At 39.1% G+C, this 4,366-nt stretch overlaps 1 protein-coding gene across 1 annotated transcript in view; it reads left to right on the top strand.

The window, feature by feature from the left end:
• LOC106884340 (receptor-type tyrosine-protein phosphatase R-like) overlaps nucleotides 1-4,366 on the top strand; it is a 169,543-nt gene that overhangs the window by 160,628 nt on the left and 4,549 nt on the right. The gene's annotated exons all lie outside the window — the stretch shown is intronic.

The following is a 4,366-nucleotide window of genomic DNA, read 5'->3' as shown; positions in this document are numbered from 1 at the left end:
ATATATATATATATATATATATATATATATATATATATATATATACATATATATTGCACACACACACCTATACAACACACATGTGTGCGCACACATACACACATGCATGCATTCACAACCCATAGAAAACCTTTGACAGAGTCCCTGCTTGGTGATATGGTGATCCCTGAAGAAGCTAGCAGTAAATGCATGACCTACGAAAATCATACAAGTCATTTTGTCTGACCCATGCAAGTATGAAAAAGTGGACATTACATTATTATTATTATCATTATTATTATGGTGGTGATCTGTTAGAATCATTAGGAAGTCAGACAAAATGCTTAGCAGCATTTCTTCTGGCTTTTTATGTTCTGAGTTCAAATTCTGCTGAGGTCAACTTTGCCTTTCATCCTTTTGGGGTCAATAAAATAAGTACCAGTTGAGTACTGTGGTCAATGTAATTGACTAGCCCCCTCCCCCAAATTTCAGACCTTGTGCCTATAGTAGAAAGGATTATTATTATTATTATTATTATTATTATTATTATTATTATTATTATTATTATTATTATTATTATTATTATTATTATTAAGGCAGCAAGCTGGCAGAATTGTTAGCAAGCTGGGTAAAATGGTTAGTGGTATTTTGTCTGTCTTCAGCTGGGGTCGACTTTGCCTTTCATCCTTTTGGGATCAATAAATTAAGTACCAGTTATGCACTGGGGGGTGGGGTGGGTCAATATAATTGACTAGTCCCCAACCCCAAAATTTCAGGCCTTTTTCCTTTAGTAGAAAGGATTATTATTATTTTGGTTCGTCTCAGGTTCGATATTATTCCTGGTAGGATTTATGCAGGTAGCAGGTTACTACCTGTGACCTTAGGTATCCACAAGTTTTTAGCAGTCTTTCAAGCGCTTAGAACCCTCCTGATAATCCTTGCTGTTCCTAAGAGACAAACTCTCTGTGAGAGCTCTACCAGGCATTCTATTCCAATCTCCTTCAGCCATTTGTCTATATCTTAGCTTACTGTTCCCAACACACCAGTTATTATAGGCACGACCTTGACAGTTCACAGGCTGCAAATTCTTCCTATTTCAAATTTTAAGGGATTGTATTTTCTTTGTTTTTCTTCTTCTTTCTTTATGATCCTGGAATCAAACCAGTATAATGGGTCAATAAATAAGCAACTCCTCTTTTCCTTATCTATATTCATTATATCTAGTCTATTATTATTATTATTATTATTATTATTATTATTATAGAGTGTAGCATCAGTTGAGTCTTGCAGAGTCAATGTTATTGAGTAGCCCCACCCCTCCGCCAAAATTCCAAGCCTTGTGCTTCTATTAGAAAGGATTACAACTACTACTACTACTAAAGGCCCCTTTGGTCATGAATGACAATGGGGTTACACCTAGAAAGTTACCCTCTGAGAAATAAGTCCAGGCAAGGTTGTTTATGGAAGACCAGCAGTTGCTTATGCATTCCAGCCTCTGCTCTCCAAGCCACCGCTGTCATCCAAGGGAAAGGCAAAGGGGCCGATACAGCTTGGCACCAGTGAGGTCGCAGCTCATTTCTACAGATGAGTGAACTGGAGCGACATAAAATAAAGTGTCTTGCTCAAGAACATAATACACAGCCTGGTCTGGGAGTTGAACTCACTACCTCACAGTTGTGAGCCTGATACTCTAACCGCCAAACCATGTGCCTTCACACTACTACTACAAGAATTTTTGGTTTTGTTTCAGCTGTTTCTCATTAGTTCTCTTGTTCAGTTAAGTGAAGAAAAACAGTAGAATATTGATCGGTTTTTGTGGTCTGTATGGAATCAATCAGTTATTCTGTCTGAAAACTACACACATGATCTCTACTGTTCACCTCTTTAAACATGTCTGGGAAGATGAAATCAAATAGTAAATGGACGCATCATTCTGCCTTCCTCCACACAATGGAGTGTGTGAACTTAGTCAATCCCAGAGAGTTTTTTTGTAGGGTGTTGTGGTTGCTTTGCTTGTTGAAACTTAATGATGTCATTCTAGTTAAAGCCATTCAGCTATGTTCCTGGGTTTATCCCATATGTTCAGTATATTTGGATCTGCAGGATTATCTATGATAGCTCCATTACAATAGATATGTGATTAGGGTTAGCAGGAAAGATCACAAGATAAATTCTCCAAGCTGATACAACTGGCTGGTAACCTCAGATGAACCATGACCAAGTCACAGTTGGTCATGCTTGAGAATCCAGCTGGAAAGTCTAATGAAGCTTAGAACCTTCTGGAGGAGATGCCTGAAGACTCTACTCCATGACCCTCTTAGGTATAGTGAGTGGAGAAAATGGATGGACGGACAGATGGATGGGACTGATTATCTGTGCAAAGGAAGAGATGTGAGACATCATGTAGAATGCAATCAATGATTTGTGGGTCTTACACGAGTATCAAGGTCATTTACCAAAGGCTAAAATTGTGCCAGTATGTACCTTATTTTCTATGGTAGACATTCTTTCTTGTTCATGATGAGGTAATCTGGAGGTGGGACCAGATTACCTAGTTGTTCTGGTAGTTTAACTCCAGGAAACCCATTATTGAGCAAAGGTATTTCAGCCATAACCATCCTGTTTTTATGATGTACAAGGAATCCAGGAATATGTTATCCTAGGTCCCCTGTACAGAGGTGCAATTTGAGGGATATCTGATTGCTAATTCTTGCAAGTCAACTTTTATATACATCCTCATCATCATTTAGTGTCTGCTTTCCATGCTGACATGGGCAAGACAGTTTGACTGGAACTGGTAAGTTGGAGAGCTGTACCAGGTGCCAGGTTGATTTTGGCTTGGTTTCTTCAGCTGGATGCCCTTCCTAACACCAACCACTTTAACAATGTAGTGGGTGCCATAATGTGTCACCTGCACAGGTGCTTTTACATGTCACCAACGCTGGCCACAACTACAATTTCATTTGACAAGCTTCTCAAGCACAACAAATTACCAAAGATCTCAATCACTTGTCATCACCTCCATAAGACCCAACTTTTGAAGAATGTGCTTCACCACCTCATCTCATGTCTTCCTGTGTCTACCTTTTCCACAGGTTCCCTCCACAGTTAGAGATTGGCACTTCTTTACACAGCTGTCCTCATCCATAGCTTGTACCAGATATATCTTATGGAGTTTCTACCTACGCCTGCATGTTTATTGTGTGTGTGTTTATACATACGGATATTTGTGTGTGTGGGTGTGTCCCTGTTCTCAGATTGTGTGCATGTATGAGGCTATCAGACTATGTTAGTATATGTGTATGAAGCTAATACCTGCATATATACCCTGTGTGTTTGTGAAGCTAATGTGTGCATGCATACCATGTGTGTGCGTGCGTGTGTGTGTGTGTGTGTGTGTGTTTGCCTGTGCATGCATGTTGTGTGTGTGCATGTGTCTGCATACTGTATGTGCATGCATGCTTTCTGTGTGTGCGTGCATGTTGTGTGTATGTGTGCATGTATGTTGTGTGTGTGTGTGTGTGCATGTGTACGCATGTTGTGTGTGTGTGTGCGTGCATGCTGTGCGTGTGTGTGCATGTGTGTGTCAGAGGATATTATGTGTATCATATTGGATAGCAGTTTTAGGTGGAATAGAGGTAATGAAAGGGATAGGTGTTGGGAAGTGGAGGTGTGGGATTACATACTTACTACTGTAGATGTGAAGAGGGATCTGGAAGTGTGGATGCTAGTGTGTGGGGTGAGAAAAAGTGGTGTGTGAGTGTGTAGGTGTATATATATGTTCTTTGAATGTAAATGGTGTGTAGTGTTGGGATAAGGAGTTAAACAGTGTAGTATAGGTACATGTGATGTAGAAGTGGAGGGGGCACTGAGAATGTAAGATATGTGTTGTAGGAGACATTAAAAATGAAAAGGAGTGGGGTTGAGAATTTAGACCATGAGGCACAGAAGTGTGGAAAGAGAAAATTAACATAGAGGGAGAGTGGGGAGAGATGATCATGGCTGAGTAATTTAAAAGTTCACTTTGCAGCCAAGAGGTTCTGGGCTTCATCCTGTTATGTGGTATCTTGAACAAGTGCCTTTACATAGCTGCTAATTGACCCAATCTACAATTCTTGTCACAGCTAACTAATCTCTCTCTTCTATCTCCACCTCTCTCTGTGTGTCTATCTCTTTCTCTCCCTGTCTATATTATATGTATATATATATATATATATATATATGTGTATATATATCAATTTAAATACACAACTGAAAGAGCTACTAATAGTTTCATGCTATTATGATACTTGAACAGGCATATTTATAAGATATGCCATGTATCTTAAAGCAATCTTTTTAGGCTTCGTTTATGCATTATATACATATATATATATATATATATATA

This window comes from Octopus bimaculoides, chromosome 25 (assembly GCF_001194135.2).
Source record: "Octopus bimaculoides isolate UCB-OBI-ISO-001 chromosome 25, ASM119413v2, whole genome shotgun sequence".
Classification (NCBI taxonomy): Eukaryota; Metazoa; Mollusca; class Cephalopoda; order Octopoda; family Octopodidae; genus Octopus; species Octopus bimaculoides.
The sequence above is the reverse complement of the archived record's forward strand: the minus strand, read 5'-3'. Positions and strand labels throughout refer to the sequence as shown.